The 26,558-nt window shown below is 57.0% G+C and overlaps 1 protein-coding gene across 2 annotated transcripts in view; it reads left to right on the forward strand.

Moving 5' to 3' along the window:
* SEMA6C (semaphorin 6C) overlaps window positions 1-26,558 on the forward strand; it is an 85,108-nt gene that overhangs the window by 22,210 nt on the left and 36,340 nt on the right. For both annotated transcript variants that reach the window (XM_067569549.1, XM_067569550.1), the window contains exon 2: window positions 6,603-6,683. The gene's annotated coding sequence lies outside the window, so the exon portion shown is untranslated. The remainder of the gene's footprint in view (window positions 1-6,602; window positions 6,684-26,558) is intronic.

A 26,558-nucleotide genomic window follows, 5' to 3' on the forward strand; every position in this document is an offset into this window, starting at 1 on the left:
TTTACTTTCCCCGCCAAGAGCAGTTAGCTGTGATACATTGTGAGCTCTTTAATAATTAAGAAGAAAGTTGGCAGCCCTTAAAATCTCTCCCCGCCTGCGCTGGGATTCACGCTGGGGCGGCGTTTTACTTCACCTCCTTAGAAGAGGTAACTTCAGTCTCTTCTGTGGCGGCTCCCCCGTGCCGACCGCCACTCACACCCTCCTGTGCACGCGCACGGACACAAACATGCAGACGTGCACGCACAGCACACGCAAATGTGCATCCACCGACAGGTGCGTGCACGCACCTACAGGAATGCTCAGGCGCCCGCATGCGCCCGTGCGCAGGCCCCCACGTGCGTGCTCGTGCACACGCGTGCACCTGAGTGCGCACGCATGTAGGCACACCGATGTCCATGCACACGTGCCTACACCTGTGCATGCATGTGCACACAGACAAGCACGTGCATTTGCACGCACGCACAAGCCCACCTCTCCCGTGCAGAAACCCTTCCCTCTTCCACCATGTTGTGGAAAGCCAGGCTGGCTTCCGTCTCCGTAGTGGTGCCCTTGCCAGCCATGGGCTGCGTGACACCCGTGGCGGTGTCAGCTGTTCCCAGCCTGCTATGAGTAGCTGAAGTTTGGTGCAGAATGGGCAGCTGCCGTGGCAGCCTGGCGATTTGTCGGGGCTGGGGGGGGGGGAGGGGGGAGGGACACAGCGTTTCCATTAGGGAAAGGGGCTGCCAATGGGGAGGTCATCAGACAGCGTGGGTTAGTGATTAGAGCACTGGCCTGAGAGCCAGGGCTCCTGGATTTGATTCCCTGCCATGTGTCCTGAAGCAAGTTACTTTGCCCCACCTTGCCTCAGTTTCCCCCCCTGTAGCATGGGTCTGATAGTGCCCACTTCACAACAAGCCATTGTTTGTAAAGCGTGATTATAGGGTCTCTCAGAAGCCCTGTTACTGTAGCATCTCTCATGGATGCTAGGCTGGGCTCCCTGTGGTTTGTTATTGTAGGGTCTCTCGGGGCTGCTGTCGTAGGATCCTTCACAGACACAGTGGAACTCTCTTTGGTTTATTATTGTAGGGTCTCCTAATGAGGCAAAGAGATGCACTCCCCTCCCCCCATCCCACTCACACTGGTCCCTGCCCTGACCTTTGGCATTAAGAGGGATTTAATTGAATTATTTACATTTAAAGTAATAAAGGCACCCTTAGAAGCCCTGCCCTCATTAATAATCCAGTCGATACAATTGCATGGAATCCGAATAGTGCATTTGAGCCGCTCGCCTCCCCCGGGCAGCTCCAGGCTCTGGGCACCTTGACTGCCCAGCTGGGGGAGAGGGTGGGCAGACGTCTGAGCTAGGTGGGTGGGGAGCACTTGCCATGGGTCTCTGGGGTCTGGGTGCAGCTCCTGTGTCCTCATTTAACTGAAGCCTGTGCTGTGGCCAGAATTTATTGCCTTTGAACCCAGGACTCCGGGCTCCCATCCCCCACGCTGCTTTAACCACTAAGCCCCCCTCCCCTCCGAGAGCTGGGAAGAGAACCCAGGTGTCCTGCCTCAGTGATGCTCAAAGGCAGGGGCACCTCATCCTGAAACGCCTCCTCCCAGCTCCTACAGCTCCACGCCCCTGCTGGGGGACTGCACTGGAATGGAGAAGAGCAGCTGCACTATTCCCCACCTGCCCCCAGCACCACACCGGGGCGTCGGGTCAGCGCTGCCAGCTGCCGGCGCTCCACCGATGCCCCCAGCCTGGTGCTGGGAAACACCAGACTCCAAAGAGTTAACGTGGCCGGTTCTCCTTCTCAGCAGCAGCCTGTTGTTGGCTTTGGCTGGGGAGCCAGGCCAGGACAAGGGCTGCTACCGCAGGAATCGACCACGCGGTATTTGACAGGAGTCACGATTCCTGGCTTCCAGCCCCTCCACTGGGACCATTAGGCCCCACTCCCTTCCCAGAGCTGGGAACAGAACCCAGGAATCCTGACTCCCCTTCTCTCCTGCTCTAACCACTAGACCCCACTCTCCCAGAGCTTCATTTCCAGCAGTGGGCTGGACGTCAGGACGCCTGGGTTCTATTTCTGGCTCCGCTTTGCCCTGTTGTGTGACTGTGGTCGAGGTGGGAGGTGGCAGGGGGATGGACCCTGGTCTGATCCAATCTGGAAGTTCCTGTGTTTCCTTCCAGTCCAAACACACAGAGCGTGGGCCCCGAGAATGCCCCACTTATTGCACTGGGGGCTGCTGGCTCAGGTCTGGGAGAACAGGAGGCTCGGCTGTCAGTGAGAACAGGTAGCCTGGAACAACGGGGCCCTGCCCTGCTGTGGGATCTGTGCAGCGCCTGGCTTGACAGGGGTCCTGATCTCAACCACAGCTACTGAAATTGCACGTAATCAACAGCCGGCGCGCTGGATTTCACTGCAGCGGCTGTGGATGCAGATTGGCCCCACGCTCCCTGGCCGTGGGCTGGCCAGCTCCCGGGGACTTTCAACAGGCTGGTCTTGGCACTCGCACGTGGGGTCACGCTACATGCAGCAAACTCTACGGGAGGCAATTGATGTCTGCCGTGCCCTGGAGACCAGCCAAGGGAGCAGGGAAGAACATGAGGAGGGAGGCAGCCTAGCCAGAGAGCCAAGCCCAGGGCATCTTTCGCTCCCCCCCAGCAGCTGCAATTGGAGCTTAAACGCTGACACGCCGGTGCAGAACGTAGGGCAGGAGCGAGGCACCGGATGGCTTCTCCTGCCAGGGTGTGCTTCCAGGAAAGCCCCTGGGTGGTTCTGCAGTGCGGTTCCGAGTTAAAGCCCGGACGGTCCCCAAACTCGGGCTCTGTCAGTTTCCTCACCGTGCTCTGGAACCTTCCTATTGCACCCTCTGACTCGGGACCAGCTGATGGCTGTTCGGGGGCGCTGCGGAAGCACCAGCCGAGGTCAGGGTCTGCACGGATGCAGAGTGAGAGATGGTCCCTGCCCCAGAGAGCCCACAGCCTGAGCAGAGCAGACAAAGGATGGGGGACAGATCTCCAAGCTCTTTGTGGCAGGGATTCTCTCCTCGTTCAGGTCGGCTCAGTGCCCAGCGCAATGGAGGCCATTGCTGTTGATCATGGCCGGGGTCCGTGCAGCGCCTGGCACAATGGGGGGCTCTGATCTTGGCCGGGGTCCGTGCAGCGCCTGGCACGATGGGGGGCCCTGATCTTGACTGGGGTCCGTGCAGCGCCTGGCACGATGGGGGGCTCTGATCTTGGCTGGGCTCCATGCAGCGCCTGGCACGATGGGGGGCTCTGATCTTGGCTGGGGTCCGTGCAGCGCCTGGCACGATGGGGGGCTCTGATCTTGGTGAGTGTCTGTGCAATGCCTGGCAGAACAGGGCCCCCCGAGCTCCGTTGGCACTCCCGTACCACGTGTAAGAACAGTCGGTGCCCTGGACTTTCTCGCAGCTGAGCTGCGCGGAGCAGGCAGGGCACGGCGAGCGCAGGGGCCGTCTGCTGCCCGCTCCCTGCTCCGCACAGAGAGAGGCTGGTTCCCTCCTCAGGATTTCCAGCACATGTTAGCAATCAAGGCCGATCCGACCTTCCTGAGGGAGCTGGAGTGGAAAGTGCTGCAATTACCATCCCCTTCTGCCCCCGCCCCAGCTCTTTCCATGAGGGACCTCCGTCCCCCCCCCCCCCCCCCCGCGCTTCATTTCCTCTCCGCTGAGCCCAGTCAAAGTGCCATGTTTCCTCCGTGGCTCTGATCTGCTTCCCTTCCCTTTCCGTGCAGCCGAGCAAAGCCCGGCAATCTTGTTTTTACAGCGGGGCTGGGAAATATCCCTGGTCCCTCAGGGAGGCAGGAGCCCCCGGACTGATGTGCAAGGGAAATTGACTGGAAAAGAGGCTGTGGGCAAAAAAGCTCTGGCGGCTCCTCCGCCGTGGCTGGCTAACTGCATGACCAGCGCCGGGGAGCAGCTGTGTGCCCCGTGGATCCCCACCCAGCCCCACGCCCTGCCCAGGAACCAGCCCGTTGGTGCAGGCTGGGAGAACGGGATCTAGCCGCCCGGGGGGAGCTGGGATAGCGGCGATGCTGTGGGTCAGGATTGAGGGGCCTGGGCAGTTTGGTCAGGCACTGCCCCTGCCTGCCCCACGGCCGGCACTGCCCCCGAGCACACAGGCATGGGCACGGCTGACCCAGCGTGTTCTCTGACCAGTCAGGAAGCTGTTCCCCGAAGCGGGCACAATCTGGATTCAGGTGCTGGCTGTTAAACCAGGAAGCTGGGCTTGGCGCATCTGCCTTGGGCACCCGGCACCGCGGGAAAACGCCCACCTGGCTTCCTGGAGTTTCTCTGCGCCAGGCACATGAAGCGGGGCTGCTCCTGGGACAGCTCCTCGGGCATTCGGGCAACCTTCAATAAGGGAAACAAAAGGCCTCTCTGACTCCCCAGTGAATCCTCTGATTCATCCCAAAATTGCCTCTCACACAGGGTGCTGTCCCATGCCGGTCGGCTGATCCCCGGCTCAGATAATGCGCCTCTTTAGGGCCCACGTGGGCTGGGGCTGGGAGGGGATGAAATGAATCGCTCTGCGGCTCAGGGCCTCTCCGAAGGCGGCCTGGTAGCATCACGCAGCCTTGATCTCAGCAGCCAGACGAGGGAGAGAGGAGCTGGGGGCAGGCCCGGGGAGCGCAGGGCGGATCAGGTTTTGGTTCACACCCTTGCCCGCCTAGAAGGCCGGAGCAGCACGACGCGTCCCACGGGAAGCCCCAGATGGAATCTCGATGGGGGAAGCTGCTCGTGGCTCCGTGGCTGACACCTGGGGCTGGTCTGGGGCTCCTGTTCAGTGGGCATGGGTGGGTGGCAGCACCCGGAGGAAGGGAGGGTCCCTAAGGGCTCCATCTGGAGCCAGACACCCCTCCTGTGGCTGGGACTGCCCCAATATCCCTGCGTGTGCTGTGTGTGTGTCTGCCCCATACACCCTGCCTGTCTGTCTGTCCGTCCCTCCTGGGGCGTGTCCGTAGATCGGCTCTTGCTGTCTCCCCAGGCAGGGCTCTTTGGGGCAGCCCCCTCTCCATGCCAGGGCTGCGCCCAACTGATGGGGAGCAGCTGGGGCAAGCAGGGCCCTGCCCGGTGTCATCGCCCAGCTGGCAAAGTGGCTTGTGTTGCACGGCTGGCACGGCTGGCGGCACCTGCCTCCTCTGTCCTGTTGGCCCTGGCCCTCCATGGGTGGGGTTACGCAGTCAGGGCTGGGCGGCTTATGCAGATGCCCCCTTCTCCTCCCCCAGCCGATTTCTAGCCCCTCTTCTCAACCCTGTAACCCTTTCACTGCCGGTCTGCTCTGCACCCTTCCCGCCCAGACCTGCCACTAGCCCTCCATCATTTCGGGGCAAGATGGGGCGATCCGTCCCCTCTCCCCACCGGCCCCTTTGTCAGCGCCCCTAAGTGCAGCACCAAGGCCATCTGGGGAAGCCCCGCCAGCGATCGCCACCTCCTGGAGAGAGAGCACATGTCGGGGCGGGGTGGGTGTGACGGGGCGGGGGCGTGGGGAGGGGGATATTTATAACCCTGTTGGTCAGCGGCACGTCTGCAGCCGGATCGCAGCACAAGTGTTTGGTCCCTGCTCCCCACCGAGCCCGGCTAGCTGGAGACCCCCCGCCCCACCCCGCCCTGCCCGCCACAGGCATCTATATCCATCGAGGCAGACATCTCCAGCAGGGCTGTACCTGACGCGCTGCTGATTTTGCTTCCCCCGGAGTGACCGTCTGGCTAAAAATAACCCCCCGGGGAGTGTCCGGCAGGATCCTCCTCCCAGGGCCGTGTCCCCCCTGGGAACACGGGCACACGCTGGGGGGCTGTGCCGGGGGATGGTGCTGAGTCTCTGGCTCAGAGGTGCCAGCCAGAGCGAGGTGAAAGGGTGGCAGATGAGGGAGACCAGGGGTGCCCAGCCTATGGGGCAGGGCGAGGGCCAGGGGAGCCCATGAAGGAAGTGAGCCCGAGCATAGCCCCGATGTGTGCCCCTCACCGCGCCCAGCCCTGGGCCGTGACCCGTCCGATCACGCCCAGTTCCCAGGTTTATCTCGGCGGCTTTGGGGGAGTCGGGATTTCCCCTCTGGATCAGGCTGTCCCGCCTGCAGCCCCGGACGAGCCGTCCACTTTGCTTCCTCTGCCTTTGGGGGTCGCTTTTGTGTGTGCATGTGAGCGTGCGTGGGGTGCGCGGGCATTCCTGTGGGCACGTTTGTCGGCCGCAAGCTCCCAGCCTCGCCCTCTCCGATCAGTGGCACCCGACCCACGGGGACCCATGCCCAGCGGGTTCTGCGTGCCGCCCACTGCCGAAGCTGAGCGGCACGGCCCCGTGGTGCCCCTCCCAGATGCCATCGGGCAGACGCTGCTCCCCCCTCACTCGGCCGAGCCCAGCCTGTCTCTCTCTCTCGCTAGAATGCTCTGGGTCGTTAGCAGCTAATTATCTTGGGGACCAATTAACTGTGGAGCAGGAGGCAGGGCTGGGGCACCGTGCCCCTGGAAGTGCCATGCTCCTGGCTCTGTGCCCTCCCCCTGTTGCTGGCTTAACACAGTTCCTCAACACCCTCTCTGCACTGCCCGCTTGCCCGCGAGGATCTAACTTTATATCTCACCTCTCTCCCTCTTTTAATTGTGTCTCCTCCCAGCCTTGCCGGACCCCCAGACTCGCCCAAGTGCCTGGCCAGCCCCGGCCGTGTACAGCTGCCCTGCGGACCCTGGAAACTGAGGTAAGGTCATGGCCGGCAGTAGAGGGGAGGGGTGTGTGTGTGTGTTGAGGGTGTAAAGGGGGGTGCTCTCTCCTTGTGCTCTGCAATACCTCCTCCTGACCAGCAGGGGGTCTCTCCCTCCCGCAAGTATATGGGCTGCAAAGGGGAGGAGGCTGGACTCTATGGTGTCCCAGGAGTGCTCTGGGCATCTATATAGGTCAATAGTTAAGAGATACGGTGCCAGCTGCAGGCACCTTCCGAACGTGGACCCCAGCTTCCGGGGTTTGCAAAATCAGAGCCTCTTGGAGGGGTTGTGTGCTTGGTGCCAATGGCTTCCACTGGCTGCTGGATAGGGGGCAGCATTTCTGTTGCAATCTGATGCCCCCTCCCCAGCACAGGGTCCAAGCCGGGATCTTGGGCTGATTCCGAGCATGCTGCCGGAACGGGGCGGGGTTGGCAGTTCAAGGCGGAAGCAGAGGGGACATGGCAGTTCCCAGTTATTCATCGGGGGGGAGGGGAGCCCGGCAGAGCTGTGATCTTGTGGTCCGGGTTCAGATCGTCCCACAGCCCTGGAGTTCGGCCGTGTGCAGCTCATCTCTCTTTTAGTCTGACGTGGGATACGTTCTGGGCATGGGGGGATTCAACCCAACAACCTTCCAGGCTAGCGTTTTACCCACTTAGCTGCTCCAGCACGTCAGACAACCCCGATAAAGAAGAATCCCTCTGCTACTCCCCTGTCTGCTGTGTCCTTGGCTGTGGCAGGATGGAGGCTTGTCTATCGCTGTATTTATTCAGCCAAGGCCAACGTGCAGGGGCAGGGACTCTGCAGCCATAACACGGCTGGCGCCGGCAGACACAGCACAGAGATGCCCTTAGGAAATGGGCAGCAGCTTTTTAAACAAGTCAGATTGTTGTTTCCCCCCCACCCCGCTTTTCCCTAAAATAAATTAAAATGATACCTACCTCCTCTTCCCCAGCCCCGGCCCTGGCACGCCGGCTCGTAACTGGAACCCATTCCAGCTTCCAAAAGAAACGTGGGGCTGCTGGTACCCAGTGTAGACTGGCCCCAGGCTGGTGCCCAGCATGTACTGGTCCAGGGCAGGGGATACCGGGTGCGGACAGGTCCAGGGCGGTGGGTGGCCGGCATCAACTAGTCCAGGGTGTGGGGGCTGGCATGGAGTGACTGGCCCCAGGTGCTGTTGATACTAGCTTGCTTTGGGGTGACAGTGATTTGGCCTAGCGGAGCAGAGTCTGGGCTGTTGAACACACAGCTGGGAAAGCTGGGCCAGGGTGCATGTCCCTGCCGGTGCTAAACTGGCGCAGGGGGCGCTGTGCCTGAAAAGATGGAAGCAACGAGGTCCTGACCTCTGGGATCTCTCACTACCCTTCCTACAGGCGTTAACCCTTAGTGTCCCGGCCGAATTCCACCTGCGGGTTGCGTCTCTCTTTCAAAATGCCCCTGCACCTCTTCCCAGGAGCTGCGGCTGGAGACGGGGGCCCAGATCCTGCGCTGATGTAAATCAGCTCCATGAAACTCCACACAGCACTTCGCCCGTTTACACCTTCCACAGATCTGGGCCCCCGATTCTTTTGTCAGCGGCCGCCTCCCGCCCCAGAGGCGACCTCCCCCTGCAGCAGCGTCCCCAGGACATTGATGCTCGCCAAAGACTCAGCCTGTGCGCCCATCAGGAGCAATTACACCCCGGCTCGGATTGAAACTAACGAGTCCCTCCTGACTCCCCTTCCTGGTCCCCCACTTTACCCCCCACCCCTGCCCGCAGCCAGCTCCCTCCTGCTCACAAACGGATGTGAAAGCAGAGTCACTTCTCCCCCTGCATCAATTACTCCCGGGCACTTTCTGTCAGGTTCCGATTCTTATTCAGAAAGGCGGCGGGGGCTGAATTATTTATATTTTAATTTCCAGTGCAGCCGGTCGAGGGCCGAGGGGAGGGATGGATGGGCACCCGGGGCAGCCGAGTCTGGGTAGCAGGCCAGGGTGCCGCTGGCTGCTGCTGAATGGGGTCTCAGCTGCTCAGTGGTGTGTACCATAGCCCCTGCCCTGCTAGCAGCTGGCGGGGATTTTCGTTTAGCAGCTGGGAAGAGCTGTGCTTTGGGAGCAGAGCGGGGATGGCTGTGCCAAGGAGGGATGAGGGTGGGGGAAGCTGAAATCACATGGGGGGGGGGGCTTCCGTGCCTGATCTGCTCATCAAACTTCCCCAAGGGGGACCGCTGCAGACCAGCCCCACTCACGCCGAGTGTCCCCCTCCAGTGGCCGGCTCACGTGTAGCTGTATAGGTGGAGGGTTGCTTAGCCCCCCAGCCAGAGGGTCTTAGCTCCAGAAGTTGTGGGTTCAATCCCAGGCAGAGAGCAAGCAAAGCAGGGGAGGGGTAGGTAACCGAGTCTGGCGGCAGGGCGGATGTAGCCTGCAGGAACTCCCAGCTTTCCTGCTGGAGCAGGGCTCTACGGAGGTGAGAAGGGATGGTGTGGTGCAGCGGACTGGCTGGGCTCCCCTAAGAGCTGCCGCTGGATCTGTCTGCTCTAGCCCAGTGGCTTTATTGCTATTATTCCGGCAGCATGTGGGGACCACTGCCAAGACCAGGGCCCTACTGCGCCAGGCACTGCACAGCCGGAGCAAGAGACAGTCCCCGTCCTGAAGAGCTCACAGGCTGAATAGACCAGACAGACAGTGGGTGGGAAGGGAAACTGAGGCACAGCACCGGGGGACAGGGTGTAATTGGTCCTGCTTCCAAGGAAATTTCCCTAGTGGATCCTGGTGGAATAGACTCATACACTCATAGACTCTAAGGTCAGAAGGGATCAATATGACCATCTAGTCCGACCTCCTGCACGACGCAGGCCACAGAACCTCACCCACCCAGTCCTGTGATAAACCTCTAACCTATGACTGAGTTATTAAAGTCCTCAAATCATGGCTTAAAGATGTTAAGATACAGAGAATCCACCAGCAAGTGACCCATGCCCCGTGCTGCAGAGGAAGGTGAAAAACCTCCAGGGCCTCTGCCAAGCTGCCCTGGGGGAATATTCCTTCCCGACCCCAAATATGGCGATGAGCTAAACCCTGAACATGTGGGCAAGACTCACCAGCCAGACACCCAAGAAAGAATTCTCGGTGGTAACTCAGAACCCCCCACATCTAACACCCCATCCCAGGCCATTGGCGTATCTACCACCGGTAGTCAAAAATCAGTCAATTACCAAACTAGCCGTCCCATCATACCACCCTCTCCATACATTTATCAAGCTCGGTTTTGAAGCCAGCTAGGTTTTTTGCCCCCATTGCTCCCCTTGGAAGGCTGTTCCAGAACTTTACTTCTCTTATGATTAGTAACCTGCGTTTAACTTCAAGTCTAAACTTCCTGATGGCCAGTTGATATCCATTAATTCTTGTGTCCACATTGGCGCTGAACTGAAATAATTCCTCTCCCTCCCTGCTATTTATCCCTCTGATGTATTTATAGACAGCAATCATATCTCCCCTCAACCTTCTTTTGGTTAGGCTAAACAAACCAAGCTCTTTGAGTCTCCTCTCATAAGGCAGGTTTTCTATTCCGCAGATCATCCTAGTAGCCCTTCTCTGCACCTGTTCCAGTTTGAATTCATCTTTCTCAAACATGGGGGACCAGAACTGCACACAGTATTCCAGATGGGGTCTCACCAGCGCCTTGTATAATGGTACTGACACCTCCCTATCTCTACTGGAAATACCTCCTCTGATGCATCCAAGGACCACATTAGCTTTTCTCATGGCCACATCACATTGGCGGCTCATAGTCATCCTGTGATCAACCAATACGCCCAGGTCTTTCTCCTCCTCTGTCACTTCCAACTGCTGCGTCCCCAGCTTATAGCAGAAATTCTTGTCATTAGTCCCTAAATGCAGGACCTTGCACTTTCCACTATTAAATTTCATCCTATTTCCACTAGTAACATCCCTCCAGCCTGACAGTTCACCTTTCAGCATGACCCACTGTAGTCTCCCTTTTAATCAGTTCCTTAGCCACCTTTCAATTTTCATATTAATCCCCATCTTTTCCAATTTAACTAATAATTCCCCCTGTGGAAGCATATTGAATGTCTTACTGAAATCTAGGTAAATTAGATCCACTCCATTCCCTTTGTCTAAAAAATCTGTTATCTTCTCAAAAAAGGAGATCAGGTTGGTCTGGCATGACCTACCTTTTGTAAAGCCATGTTGTATTTTAGCCCAATTACAGTTAACTTCGATGTCCTTAACAACTTTCTCTTTCAAAATGTTTTCCAAGACCTTGCATAGTACTGAGGTCAAACTAACAGGCCTGTAGTTACCCGGATCACTTTTTTTCCCTTTCTTAAAAATAGGAACTATGTTAGCAATTCTCCAGTCATACGGTACAGCCCTTGAGTTTGCAGATTCATTAAAAATCCTTGCTAATGGGCTTGGAATTTCATGTGTTAGTTCCTTTAATATTCTTGGATGGAGATTATCCAACCCCCCAATTTAGTCCCATTAAGCTGTTCAAATTTGGCTTCTGCTTCAGATGTGGCAATGTCTACCTCCATATCCTCATTCCCATTAGCCACCCTTCCACTATCCCCAAGCTCATCATTAGCCTCATTAATAACCTGCCCAGAGGTTCGGTTAGTGTTGAGCTCATGACCTGAAGCAGGAGGTCCATAGCCCTTTATAGACCCCTTCTTTTCTCTAACTCAACAGTGGCTGTTCCCATCAGCTGTGAATCCTGCTTAGTCCTTGGCCTCAAGGACGTCCTGTGGCGGGGAGTTCCACAGGTTACTCCCACGTGGCATTAGAAAGCGTTTCCTTTCCTCGTGCTGTGCATTAGTTGCCTTTTAACTTCTTTCGTCTCTCCCGTGAAGAGAGAGAGGCTGAATCCAGCCCCAGTGCATCTCCCCACCCCACGATCTAAGGGAGACATTAATGCTGGGGGGGAAGGGGTGCATTTCACCCATAGGGCACAGAGCTGATCGAGGGCTGGGGGGCGGGGGTCAGGACTCCTGGGTTCCATTCCCAGCTCCCATGAACTAGAGGTTGGAAGCAGAAGTGAAGCTAACAGAACGAGGCTCTACTGCGTTGTAATAGACCTGATTATTTTGATGCCTCGACCCTGCTTCAGTGGTCTGGAGGAAGCAGAACAGCCGGCCGGAGCGCAAGTTAAAATTAGCCATTGCTCCGAGGCAGCGGAATATAATGCGGGACTGATGAGACGTCATACATTACATTTACATTTAGAATGGCCCTGGGTAAGAATTATATTGGCGTGGGGGGACCTGGATTTTAATTGGCGTAATATTTCATTTAATTACATTGTCTATTTCAGACGCCCGGCGCAGGTCTTCAATGGTAATTCAAAGGAAATGATGAGCACCATTAGATCTGTGCCATTAATTCAGCATTAGCTCCTTTAACTGCTTGGTGCCTGCTTGTCTGGTCAGGGCACGGGGTGGGGGGTTGGATTTAGACCCCGCCCCGTGTGACCTAGTGGCTGGAGCAGCGGGCTGGGAGCCAGAACAGCTAGGTTTGATTCCCAGCTCTGCCTGCTGGGTGACCGTAACAAGTCATGTCACGGCTCTGTGACTCGGTTTCCCCTCCCACCTTTTGTCTCTCTGGTGTATTGAGACAGAGCTCGTCAACTGCCTCTCGCTAAGCGTGTGTGCAGTGCCTGATGCAACAGGGCCCTCATCTCGGCGTGGTGCTGCTGTACCACCAATAATAAAAGAAAGAGAAAGTGGAGTGGGGTAGAACTGGGAGCAGAGAACGATCTCAATGGGAGTGGGGTGTCGTGGGTAGATCAGGCAACTGGCTAGGGCTCCTGGGGTCTGCTCCCAGCTTTAGGAGGGGAGTGCAGGTTACTGCTTAGACCAGGGGCCTGGGAGCTAGGACTCCTAGCTTCTATTCCCAGCTCAGTCACTGTCTTGCTGTGTGATCCTTCCCTCCTGTGACTCAGTTCCCCCCTCTGTAATACGGGGTTAATTATACCAGCCTCCCTATTGGGTTTAGACCTGCCCCCTGGGTGTTTTTTTTTAGCACCTTGAGTTCCATGGATGAGCTGCTGAGAGCTTCCTGGTGACTGCAAGGTTTGAATTAGGGTTGAAAAGCCCCAGCCTCTGCTGCTAAGCTGAAGGAGACTCCTCATTAGCAGTGTAGGGAACATGACACACAGGCAAGCAGTTTTGTGTCCATCCAGCAGAGGGATTTTGCTTCTCCTCCTCTCTCTGGAGTCCAAACAGACTTTGTTCACCAGCGCCCCAGCCCAGGCCGTTGCTTGAAGGCAGTGGCCCTGGTTCTCCTGGCCCTGCGGAGGGAGGGGGGCTTTCTCCGCTAAGGAGCTGCCTTTTCCAGCAGGAATGTGTTTAATTGCAAAGGCTGTAAGCTGGGCTTTGGGGGCAATGGCCTTGCAGACAGGAGAGGCACGGGCCCCCTTTCCTCCCTCCAGCTCCCCGTGCCTCCCCTCCTCCGCACTTGCCTCCAGCTACTGGCACTGGGCCTTGATCTGTAAATAAGAACATTTAAAAGGTTTATTTCTTCTTCTCACGCATATTTAAAATGAGTGGGGAATAGAACCCAGGAGTCCTGCCTGCTCGGCTCCACTCCCTCCCCAGAGCTGGGGCTGGAACCCAGGAGTCTTAGCACCCAGTCCCCCTGCTGTAGCCACTAGGCTCCGCTCCCTGCCAGGGTAGAGGCACCAAGAAGCTGGTCTGAATCCCCCTGCAGCGGAGCCCCTTTACACACCCTGCACCCTGGCTGTGGCATGCCTTGCTCTCCTGCACCTAGCACCGGCCCAAGGCTGCTCCGTGCGTCTCCGTGGGCAGCTGGCAGCATCAGGCAGCCCCGCCTTGCCCATCTCCTTGGCGTTGTCGGCGCTGTGCCCTGCCCGGCTGGGTCGGCGTGAGGCCACGGTGCCAAATGGTTCGTTCGGGGGCTGAGCTGTTCCTGGAAAAGCCTTGGGAAATCGAGCGGCCTCTGGAGGACTTGGCCAGGCCCCAGCTGCTGCGCAATAGCTGGGAAGGAGGAGGCGGGCGAGGAGCTGGAAGTGGGAGGGGTGTGTGGGACGGGCAAGGCAGCCCCGATGGGGGAAGGCTGGTGCCAGGGAGCAACTCCAGGTTGGCACCTAGACCCACACCGGGTTCCCCGCCCTACCGGAGAGAGCCTAGTGGTGGAGGGATCGCAGCGCTGGGAACAAAGCACCATAGAAGGAAGGGGGGAGGCGTTGCGGGACGCTCAGAAATGGGGCTCCCGGGCCAGCTCCCTTCTCCGGGACCTGCCTGCACCCACGGGCCTGCCGGGGGGCCGTGGGGGCTGGTCACACCGTCACCCCCTGCTCAGGTGGGCATCTTGTGTCTTCCTCCTCCAGGGGGAGAAAGATGGCGGAAGAATAAACAGCAGCACAGCTGGCAGGGGGGGGGGGGGGGCTCAGTCCCCTGGCCCAGGGCTCCCCCCCCCCCCCGCTCCCCAATCCTGGCAGGCCAGTTTGAGAGGCTCTTCCGCCCCACAGGCTGCTGCAGTCTGCGAAGCACAGGGCGACACGTGCCTCCCCAGCCCCAGCCGCAGCCTCTTGGGCTGTGGGGGCTGTGTCCCCCCTCGTTCTTTTTGTCAGCGAGGAGATTTTAAGGGCCGTGGAAGCCAGGGATGGATGGGGCAGGGTTAGAGCCAGGGGGAGCTGCTGTCCCTGCCAGCTCCAGCCCTGACTCGAGGGATCCCCGCTGGGTGTCCCCTCTGCCGATGCCCCTCAGTTGTGCTCCTGCCTGTGGCTCAGAGAACTCAGGCAGGATTTGAATTCAGGGCTCCGGAGAGGCAGGATTATTGCTTTAGCTCAAGCTACAGCTAAACTTCTGCTCCACCCCACCTCTGCCCTAGAGACTGCCCCCATGCCCTCCTGCTGCCTCTGTGCTAAGCCAGGGGCAGGGTTTCCCCAGGTCTGCATCTCCATAATCCGCCCCGGGCAGCCCAATTTCAGACCCATCTCGGGTCACCCTTGGATGCTTTTGTATTCAGCCATTTCCCCTCCCGGGAGCCTTGCTGGTCTAATTCTCTGTCTTGGAAGACCAGCCTGTAGAAGAGGCAATGCGACCTAGTGGGCAGGACACCTTGGTTCTTTTCCCTGCTCTGTCACTGATCAGCTGTGTGATCTTGAGCAAGTCACTTTCCCTCTCAGTGCCTCCATTTCCCCTCCCACTCTTGTGTAGTTAGGCCCTGCCCTGAAGAGTCTACACTCTATCTCTCACTATATGTTTGTACAGCACCTGGCATAAAGGGCCTGGATCTTTATAGAGTCCACGGTCAGAAGGGATCATTTGTGATCATTTACTCTGGCCTCCTGGATAACACAGGCCAGAGAACTGCTCCTAAAGGAATTCCTAGAGCAGATTTTTTAGAGAAACAGCCAATCTTTATTTAAAAATTGTCAGTGATGGAGAATCCATCACAACCCTTGGGAAACTGTTCCGGTAGTTAATTACACTCACTGTTAAAAATGTATGTCCTATTTCCAGTCTGAATTTGTCTAGCTTCAGTCTCCAGCCATTGGATGGTGTTGGACCTTTCTCGGCTAGATGGAAGAGCCCATTATTAAATATTTGTTCCCCATCTAGGTGTTGATAGCCTGTGATCAAGTCACTCTTAACCTTCTCTTTGTTACGCTCAATAGATTGAGCTCCTTGAGTCTGTCACTATAAGGCAGGTTTTCTAACCCTTTAATCACCCTTGTGGGTCTTCTCTGACCCCTCTCCAATTTTTCAGTATCCTTGGTGAATTGTGGGCAGCAGAACTCAGCCCAGGATTCCAGCAGCGGTAAAATAACCTCTCTGCTCCTACGTCTGAGTCCCCTGTTTATGCATCCCAGGATCGCATTCGCCCTTTTGATGACAGCATCACACCGGGAGCTCGTGATGAGCAGATTATCCACCACGACCCCCCCACCCCCCAAATCTTGTTCAGAGCCACGGCTTCCTGGGAGAGAGACCCCCATCCCGTAAGTATGGCCTGCGTTCTTTGTTCCTAGGTGTGCGCACGTCCATTTAGCCGTGTTAAACACACGTTGTTTGCCTGCACTCGGCTTACCCGGCGATCCGGATCGCTCTGTGGCAGTGACCTGTCCTCTTTGGTACTTGCCGCTCCCCCAGTTTTGGTGTCATCTGCAGACTTCAGGTACATTGGCCACCTATCAGTTAGCCAGCTGTTCATCCATTTAATCTGGGCCATGGGAATTTTATATCTTTCAAGGCTTTTAATCAAAATGCCATGCAGTAGCAAGTCAAATGCCGTGCAGAAGTGTAAGTATATTACTTCAACACTATTATCTGTATCAATCAATCTTGTCATCTCATCAAAAAAAGATCAAGTTAGATAAGATTTATTTTCCATAAGCCCATGTTGATTGGCATTAATTATATCACCCCCCCTTTAATTCTTTATTAATCAAATCCCATATCAGCTGCTGCATTATCTTGCCAGGGTTCAATGTCAGACAGACAGGGCCTATAATTACCCGATCATCCCATTTACCTTTTCTGAATATTAGCACAACATTTCTTCTAGTCCTCTGGAACTTCCCCTATGTTCCAAGACTTATTGGAAAGCTCCTCAGCCAGATCTTTTAAATCTCTTGGATGCAAGTTATCCAGACTCGCTGATTTAAAAATGTCAGACTTTAGTAGCTGCCATTTATCCTCCTGAGATACTAGTGGAATAGAAAGAGTCTTACCATTTGACATGACTACATCAGCTGTTTCTGTACCAAATACAGAGTAGAAATATGAATTGAACACATCCGCCTTTTCTGCATTGTTTTTGATAATTCTACCCTTTCCATCTGGTAATGGACCAATGCCATTGTTGGATTCTTTTTTTCTAATATACTTTAAAAAGCTCCTTATTGTCCTTAACACTGCTGGATGTAGAATTCTCCTTGTGTCCTTTGCTTCCCTTATCAATTTTCTACAGTTCATAGCTTCTGATTTATTTTTGTTACTATCAATTTCCCCCTTTTTTCCATTTGTTATATATATATATATATATATATATATATATTTATTTTTTACAGTGGCCTTCACTTCCCCTCTGAGCCAGATCGTTGGATTTTTTTAAAACCAAAACAGCCTTCTCCCTCGATTGTGGGATTGTATTTTCTTGGGCATCCACTAAAGCGTTCATAAACAATTCCCAATTATCATTCACACTTTTCGGCTTAAATTCTTCCAGCTGATTCGGCTCATAACTGTTGTCAGCTTTATTCTGATTGCAATTCCTAAATGTGATCGAGTCTTGATCACTTATACCTAAATGACCATTCATTTTTAGTTCTGTGATCAGTTCCTCTTTATCTGTCAACACAAGGTCAAATATAGAATTTCCCCCATGTCGGTTGCAACATGTTTTGAGTTAGGAAATTGTCATCTACAATGGTTAGAAATTCTAAGGATGTTTCAGAGCTGGCAGCGTGAGACCTCCAGCCTGTGTCACTCAAACTGAAGTCTCCCATGTTCGTGCAGTTTTGTTTTTGTTTTTTTGGCTACATTTTGTAGACAGGTGTGTAAGGAGCTGGTTACCCTGCTGCCTCGTTTGATCGGGTATCTTTCAGTTGGGCTGTAAGCAAAAGCAGAAAAGGGGTAGCCTTGTTGGTCGGACATGTCTCTGTGAACTGGAAGACCCGTTTCCATTCCCACCCCCAAATAATTTTAAAAAAATCGTGATATACCTCAGTTCCCCACCAGCTAAACAGGGACAAAGAGGACCTTAGCTGATAAACCCCTAAACTCTCCACTTGTTTACCGCCATGGCGGTGGCAGCCGGCTCAGCGCCCCACCCAGACACGTGACCCACCTCCCTGCCTGTCCCGATGGGACATCGATTTCTCTACAAGTCCCCCGCCCAGGGCCAGGCTATGCATATGCAGTTAGAGATGATATTTAAATTGCAGCGAAGCACCAATTTGAGGCTGACACAAATTACCGCTGAGCGGGCCTGCGGGAGCGGTTGTTACTGGCTGGATCCTCTTTGACGCAGAGCTTAATTGTCTGCCATTAAATTTGCATTAAACCACAAAATGTTGCGGAATGAGAGATAAGGTGTGTGTGTGTGTGGGGGGGGGGGGGTTGGTGACTTTCAGGCTCTTTTGCCCCACCCTGGCAGCATAAAAGGGCCATGGAGTGGGTGGAAACAGCTTCCCCCATGCACCAGCCATGCTCCTACCCCCTGATCCCAGCTCCCCAGCTTTGGGGATAAGGTCAAAACACACTGTGCTCTGGCTATTCGCTGTCCCCGAGGGGATCATGAGAAGTGGAGAGTAAGTTAGAGCCACCTCGGGACTGCTCTAACATACACCCCAGCTGGTCTACAGAGGATGCAAAGGGAGCTCAAAGCTGCTTCCCACCCCAGCGTCCCTGCCCCACATGCAGGAATGGGGTCCCCCAAGAGTCGGGCCTGGAAAACCGCAGTCCAGGGCTCCCGTCTCCCCTCTCCTTCCCTGGGGGTGATAGGGGAGCCAGGGGGATTCAGGTGCGGGACAGGAGATGAATCTTCCCTCTGCGGGGCCAAGCCCTTTGTCTCCCCTGTGTTCCCACGCCAAGGGTGAGAGCTCCTTTGGATGGGAACCGTTGCCTCCGGAGACGGGAGTAGTTGGAAGGCGGGAGGGGGAACAGCTCCTGGGGGCTGTTTGTTACCGTGCATGCACCTTGCTGTGGCAGCAGACAGGTGGTTACCCCCTGGTCACGAACACCAGGGGCCAGACCCCCAGGTCCGCTAGCCATGCCCCTGCCTAGTCGTTCTTCAGCCGCCTTTCTTGGTTGCTGAACCGTGGTGATGTGGGGAGAGGACCCTCGAGAGGGTGTTTGTGTTTCAGCAGCCTTGGTTTGGTGGGAGAGGCGGGGCAGAGAGAGGGAAGCAACTCACCTAGGGACACGCCAGCAGAGCGAGGAAATAGAACCCAGGAGTCCTGGCTATCCCCCCCCCGGCTCAAACCACTAGTCACCACTCCCCTCCCAGAGTTGGGACTAGAACCTGGAAGTCCCACCTCCCTCTTCTAACCACTAGACCCCATTCCTCTCCCAGAGCTGGGAATAGAATCCAGGAGTCCTGCCCCTCTGCCCCTGCTCTAACCATTAGTCCCCACTCCCCTTCCAGAGCTGGGAGTAGACCCCAGTCCCTAGCCTATAACCACTAGAGGCCAAAAGCCCCCTCCCCACACGCGCACAGCCCGTTCCAGGAGCGCTGTGCAATGCCGGTGAGGGGCTGGGGGCGGCCGGGGCGAGGGTGGGAGCGGCTGGGGGCTCCCTCCTGAGCCTGGTTTTTCAGCGGCAGTGTAATTAACTGCGCTAATGACGCGTGTGGCAGCCGCAGCAGCGCTGGGACCTTTCTTTAAAAATAATAGAGCGGAAAAAGAACGGCTGGATTGAGAGAGAGAGAGAGGGGGGGGGGGTGAGGTGGGGGAAGGGAGAGGCTGGCAGCGGAGGGGTAAGCCAGGACTCCTGGGTGCTCTCTGCGGCTCTGACCCGGCGGTTCCCGCCTGGCCGTGGGAGAGCTGCCAGGGCAAAGGAGCCGGAATGAGGCCAGCGCTCCTGAACCCTCGGCACGTGGAGGGTTTTGATCTGTGGCTTCCTATTTTAGTCCTGGACCTGCCCAGCCCAAGGCGGCAGAGCAGCGAATCCAGCCGTACGTTGGCATCCTCCACCCCCACCCATCCCCTCTGCTCAGCCCCCCTCTCCCAGCTTTGACGCCTTCCCTGCCCCCGTCCCTGCCACCGCGCCAGCTGCCTGGAGCCCCTCATTGTCTCTCCTGAGGACAGGAGCACCAGGAAGGCAAGACAGCGTGACAGGGTGGGGGGGCAGAGCTGAAGGCAATGGAGCTTTGCCAGCTTATGCCAACAGGGGCCGTGGCAGGCGTGTGCCGTCGGGCACGGGAAAACCTTCCCATTAAGGTCCTCTTTGTAAAGCGTTCACAAGTGATGTCCTAATAAGGGGGTTAATCGAGCCCTCCCAGGTTAAGTGACCACTTGCTACAGGTCGTGTCTCTAGCCCTGCGGGGCCTGTGACACGTCTGTGACACGCCCCGGCGCACCCACAACCTGCCCACGCAGCCGCCCTCCGTCACTCGTTCCCCGTTTCCGAAGGCAACCAGAGCCCTGGGTTCCATGGCCTGAAGGGACCCTTGGCATCGTCTCGTCTGACCCCTGGGGCGACACAGGCATTGGCCCGCCCTGAACTAACGTGGCCATCTCAGGCGGGCCTGAACCAACTCTCCCGCTTTGGGAAGCTGGCTCGCCGGCGCCCCCGGGGGGCAGGGCTGGAGCTCAGACTTCAGGTAAGCAGTGGGATTGTTGCACCGCTGTGGCTCTCCCCGTGCACTGCCGTGGTGCAAAGAGGGGCGTGCACAACCCCCTGGGGCGGGTGAGGGTGTTGCAAGTCCTCGCTTTGTGCCTGATCTGGCGCAGCTCTGAGTCTCTTCTAGTCCCATCTCGGGAGCCTTCGCTCCAGCATAGCAGCTTGTGCCGCCGCTTTAAACCCCTGACGCGTGGCCCGAGATGGTAAATATCTCTACTGCGCTCAGACGTCGCACAGCGTGGCTGGTGCTGTGCAGATATCCCAGAGAACAGACGAGCGTTGCTGTCAGTTGTGTATCCGGGGCTGCCCTAACCTATCTCTCACCTGGGCCGGCTGGCCCTGGAGCATGGTGATTTATTGTTTGCCAGCTCAGGCTGGTGCTCTGTGCTGGAAGACGGGGGGGGATGTTCATCCGGCTGGGTCAGGGTACGTTGCGATATAGGCCCGACTGGTGAAAAGACCCGCTCGTGTGACTGGAGACGGGGGTGCTAAACTACTGCCCTGGGGTCTGATCTGGTCAGGCAGCTCCTAGGGGCTGTGTGTGGATCCTAGCTGTGCCCCAGCGAGTCCCCCTGTGACGCAGGGAGAAGAGCTCAGACCCCATGGCCCGTTCCGTCCTAGGCCTCTCTGCGGCAGCTGCCAACCAGGGGGTACAGTCAGAGCCGGATTGTCACCTGCTGGCGTCGTGGGGGCTTAGCCTGTCTGAAAAATCAGGCCCTTGTTGTTTGTATTGCAGAAGCATCGGGGGGGGGGGGGGGCATTGTGCCTGGCCCTGTGCAAACACAGAGATGGCCCTTGCCCCAAAGAGCTTGCAGTCAAAATAGACACAGCCAGGAGGGGAAAATCATTAATCACAGCAGCTTGCTGGCCGTCGCGCCAGGCTTGTTCCCGGGGTATTTATAGCGCCACCCGGGCAGGTGTCTTTCTCCCAGACAGATGGCTTGGAGACGCCGTCCTGTCGGCAGTTGCTCAGCCGATGGGGGGTTCATCCTTCGCGTTTGTGCTTTTCCCCGCCCTTCCCTCCGCCTGAGCTTTAGAGCTGTTATACGTTTTTTATTGCACAACAGGGGGGAAAAAACCCAACACCACTCTCCCCGCAGATCTCGACTGAGATCGATTCACGCCCCTCCCCAGGGACGGGGAGCGAATTCAGTGGGGAAGAACTAAAGCAGGGTGGCCTTTGCTTAGAAGAGGAAAACTGTCTCCATTTCTGACTCACCCCGGCCCTTCCTCCGGCAGGGCTTTTTACCCCAGCCTTTTCCAGCTGGTACCGGTCACTGGCAGCTGCAGGCTACAGCTAGTCATTGCTAGGAAAGCTTCCAGCTTAACGACTGTTTATCCACGGGGAGCATTTATTGAGCTTGTTTGTTACGGGAGCGCCTGGTTTCCAGCCGAGAACAGGGCCTCGTTGTGCCAGGCGCTGTACGTACCAAATAGCCCCTGCCCCAACGAGCTGGCAGGCTAAAGAGACAAGACAGTCACCGGGCGAGGGGGGGAAGGGGTAGAGCGGACGTGCGGCGTGAGCGGGGCAGGTGGCATGGTAGCGCCGCTAGGGATCTTTGGGTTCAGTCATGTTATTTAAAGCCTTTTGGTGGGGGAGGGTTTTGGCTGGGGGGACAGGCAGAGACTGGGGGCGGGGGCGAGTGGGGCTGCAGGCCAGGAGGGAGGAGCAGGAAGGGCAGCAGCAGAAGGGGAAGCTTCTGCACTCTCCGCCCAGTGCCTCTCATCCTGGAAGCGTTGCCCCCTCGGGCTGAGGAGACGGTTTGGTTGCCGTGAACCATCCAGTCCATGGCCCCTCGGCTGAGTCCACCCATCGGGGGGACGGTTGGGTGAGGAATCCGGTGGGAGTGTTTGGTGACGTGGAGACTAGCCCAAGCCCCCCACTCCCCAATACTCGAGGCAATAGAGGAAAGCTGCACTGGCCACGGATCAGGCCCAACAGGGTCAGGATCTGGCCCAGGATTGTTCCCTCTGCCTCTCCAGTGCTTTGCGTTGCCCAGGGTTATACGGCCCCCAAACAGTGGGACTCCCCCCCCCCCCAGCAGCAGCAATGAGCCATAGGCCTGTCCAGTTTGCTCCAGATCACAGGTGTTGGGAGGGAGCTAGTCCCCCCCCCACACCATGGTTGAGCTTCTGGAACGGGGGCTAATGGTACACCGGGGCTGACTGGCACAAAGCCCTCGGAGTGGAACTGGTGGGACTGGTATGAGTCCTGTGCCCTTTGGCCACCCCTGGGGCTTGTAGCGTAGAGGACTGGGAGCCAGGACTGCTGGGTTCTATTCCCAGCCAGAGAAGGCAGTGTCGTCTAGTAGTTAGCACAGAAGGGTGGCTCAACCCTCCAGGGCTCCCTACCCAGCTGTGCTAATGCCTTGCTGGGTGGGTAAGACATTTCCCATCTCTCTGCCTCATCTTTCTCCATCTGTCAAGTGTGAATATCGATACTCACCCACCTTGGTAGTCCCCCCCACCCCCCCCCCGGGTGTATCGCTCTATAAACCGCAGCCTGGGCCGGCCGGGGAAGCAAGAGCGGAGGCCTGGCTACTCTCTGCCCTGGGGTAAAAAGGAGCCTCCCCGTCACGTTACTCACAATCTATTTTTAAAAGGTGTTGAAAACCACAACCAAAAAAAAAGGCCCCTTCTCCATCAGTCTAATTATAAATCGGCTGGAATGTCAGTTGATCAAGTGCAAACAAATCTGCCCCGACACCCTCCTAGCCTCCTCAGTCGCGCTGACAAAGAAGAGCAGGGAGCGCGCCCCGCTGGGGTTCTGGGAATTTTGTCGGTTGAGGCACGCAGCTCTTGGAAGAAATTAATTTTCGGTCTATATTCAAAACCTGCCTTTGCTGTCTGTTTCCCCCGCCCCCCTGCAACGCTCATTGCTTCCTGGGTAACGTTCCTGGCTTTGCAGCACCTTCCACCCGTATGAGATCCAGGGAAGATAGCGCAGTGATCTGGACAGCGCTGCAGAAAATCTCGCTGCCCGGCATGCTGGCCCAATATCGTCTCCTTCCTTCCTTGTACCCCCCGTCTGTCTGTCTGTCTCTCCTGGCTATCTCTTGTCTTAGGCTGTGGCGACGCTGCAGTCGTGGGGTGCGATTGCCGCGTGTGTAGACGCACCCACGCTAGATTTCCTCAGGCTCGGGTCCCGGGGCAGAGGAGCGCAGGCTGACACCGCTTCGCTCGGCACTCGATCTCGCTCCATTAAAGCGAGCTCGGGTGTGTCTGGACAAGCTGCAGTTACTGTGCATCCAAGGCTTCAGATCCCATTTGTCAAACGGAGATAAAAATCCTGCTTTTCCTGTCCCTTTATCTGTTTCGGCTGGGAGCCGCCCTCTGGTGCAGGGATGCTCTCCGCCCTGTCTGTGCAACGCCTGGCACAATGGGGCTCTGATCTCAGCTGGGGCCTTTTGATGCTACCCATAAAAGAAATCAGAAGGTGCAAGGCTGGATCCTTGCACTCCACTCCAGGACGAGCTCTGTGCATTCTGCTGGGGGTACAGCGTGCCGTCTGTGACACCCTGTAGCAACCCCTAGCTAGCTCTTTATCTGCTGCTTTTCATCCGCAGATCTCAAAACACTTCACAAAGGAGGTCAGTATTGTTATCCCTGTTTTACAGAAGGAGAAACTGAGGCATGGGGAAGGGACGGGGCTTTGCCCAAGGTCACCCAGCAGGCTAGAGGCAGAGGTGGGCGTAGAACTCAGGTCTCCTGCGTCCCAGGGCAGTGATCCACCCACTAGGCATCACTGCTGAAGGTTAACATTCCAGCCGTCCAACCCGTACCAAAGCTCCTGCAGGATTTGAAGCTCAGCCGTCGGTTGTCTCAAGGCAGCGCTGGCCAGCTAAGCTAGTGAGCCACGTCACAGGAGTAATTTTACTCCCCTTTCATTCGGTGCTGTCTGAAAGTTCACAACTGGTGTTCTCTGGCACGTTGATTGACTCTGAACCTGCGTCCTGGCTGTTGACAGGCAGCGAGAGTGGCGGCGGGGGGACCGAATCCTCACTCAGTCACTCACGAGTGAAACATATGATCAGCCCGGGCGCCGGCTGTGTTTTCATTGTAACTCAATCACCAGTGACAAGCGCTGGGAGCCACGAAAAGCCAAAATGCAGGGAGCCTCCCGCAGGACCTGCTGAGACCTCCTGGAAAAGGCCGATCAACTGCCAATTTAGGAGCTATCGCCCCAGCGGGCCCTGTGGTCTGCTTACGGCCAGGCCTGAGGCCGCAGCGCCTCCATTTCAGTGGGGCTAGCGTGGATGCAGGGCAATTAACAGGGATCTGGAGAAATTACAGCTGGTGGTCGCCAGGGTCAGTCGTGACTGAAACCAGCGATGTCCTGGCTTTTACAATGACTCAGCTGCATTATGGTAGCAACCGGGAAAGGGACCCCAGTGTGCCAGGCATTTCACAGACATGGAGCGAGAGACACTCCCTGCCCCAAAGCCTTCCTGCGCTGGACAGGCTGGACAGACGCAGGGGAGGGGAAAGTGAGGCATAGAGAGAGGCAGGGACTTGCCCAAAAGTTATCCAGCAGCATCCAAGGGGAGACGGGGGCCTCTTGATGGCTCTGTGTGTGTGTGTGTGGGGGGGGTGATATGTCTGAGTGAGCAACCTAATGGAGTTTTTGAATTGGGCCGGGGTGTTTCCCAGGTTTTTTTATCCGAAGTGGCAAAGGGCTCCTGGCGCCGCTTCGTGCTTCTGTCCTTGCATCGCTCGAGCATCCTTCACGATCAAGTCCATGTACCTGATGGCCCCCGCCCTCCTGCCTCACTTTGGGGGAGCGTGCGTCGGTTTCCCTGCGGGCTGGACCCGTTGAGTAAATGGCCAGGAGTGGCAGGGCGTGGCTGAGAACCACACCTGACATTAGGGGTGTCTTCAGGCTGCCAGATTCTTCCTCCAGCCCCTCCTGGCTATCGTCCGGGAAAGTGCCCCGCGGGGCGGCGTGCCGGCCTGTCACGGCTCTAACCCGGTGCCTCCGCACATTCAAATTGCAGCTCCCGGCTAATCAGTCCCAACTTCCAATTAGCTGGTGATTGGGATGGCGCAGCTCCTCCTAATTAGCAGTGCAGCAGGGAGTTCAGGCTGATGGGAGGGGGTGGGGCGCTGGGACCAGCAAACCTGTTGACGAGCTCAGCTTCCCAGCCGCTCTTCTCCCCCCATGCACACACACACACACACACACGCATGCACCAGCTCCTTGTAGGAGCAAAACTGAGGTTGCTGTGAAGACACAGGAGCCCGATCCTGCTGCCAGCAAAACCCTTCGGCAGAGACGTGTGTAGGATACTAGATGGGTGGTTGGAGAGCGGCGCGTGCATGGCACTGGGTGGGTGGACAGGGCGGCAGAGAAGTGGGGGTCCTGAGAGACAGGTTACCAGATAGATAGATGGAAGGAGAGTCATGATGAACAGGTACAAGGGTAATGGATGGCCCTTGATGGATGGAGGGGGTGTGTGTGGGGTGTGGGGATGATCCCTGGAGGGGTAGGTCCGGCACAGGATGGATGGAGGGATGGAGGGGGTGTGTGTGGGGATGAAGGGGACGCAGGGATGCCTGGAGGGGTAGGTCCGGCACAGGAGGGATGGAGGGGTGTGTGGCACAGGAGTGGAAGGGGAAGGCTGCGTGTCAGCCATGGCTGTGTCAGACCCTCTCATTCACTGTCATTTTCACCCCCCCCCCCCAGCTCTCTCCCGCTTTCTCTCCCTCTCTGTCTCTCCCCCCTCACTCCTCTCTGTCACACACAGCCCAGCCGCCCTCCATCTCTCCGTCCCTAGTGCCTTATTTCCTTCCCCTTTCCTCTCCTTCCTTCCTTCCCCAGTGCTGTCTCCCCCGCCCCCGGCTAACCTCCGCTGCCCCGAGCCGGGACCCCCGCCTCTCTGCTCCCCGCGTGACCCCTCTCCATAAATCCAGCAGCACAGATTACTGTCCGCGGCTAATCACGGCTCACCACTCCGGCCTGATTGCGCCAGGTTATTTAGAAAGCCCGGCACTTGGCTCCAGGCTGGAAAACGGCCCTGGAATGGGGTCCCCCCCCCAGTCCACCCCACAAGCCTCACTGTAATTGTCGTTCAGGCATTGGTTGACCTTTGACAGTGATTTCCCCTTCCCAGGGCAGCTCTCCGACCCCTACCATGGCCCAAGTGGAAAGGGGAACAGCGCACAGAGAGCGGGTGGCGTGGTGCAGTGGTTAGGGCGGGCGACTGGCAGTCAGAACGCCTGGTTTCATACGCCTAGCTCTGCGAAGGGAGCGTTTTCTCCTGGTTTGAGCAGGGGGAGGGGACCCAGAGTCAGGACTCCTGGGTTCTGTTTTCGGTGCTGGGAAGGAGCTTCAGGAGGGGAGCTGGGTCTAGTGGTCAGAGCAGGAGGGGCAAGTTTGAAACACTCGTCCGGAACAGAATTTGTTTTTGCGTTTTTCCTTTTAAAACAGGTCTGTCCGTCCGTCCGTCTGTCTGGGGCTCAGCTCCAAACTGCTGGTGATGGGGCTTTGCGATAGCATGCCCAGGCCCCCCCCAGTGGGCTGGTCTCTAAACCTCCTTGCCCATGGCCTGTGGCGCTCTCGAGGGG

Source organism: Emydura macquarii, unplaced genomic scaffold, assembly GCF_026122565.2.
Source record: "Emydura macquarii macquarii isolate MOO-44397 ecotype Brisbane River unplaced genomic scaffold, CSIRO-AGI_Emac_v2 contig_2924, whole genome shotgun sequence".
Classification (NCBI taxonomy): Eukaryota; Metazoa; Chordata; order Testudines; family Chelidae; genus Emydura; species Emydura macquarii.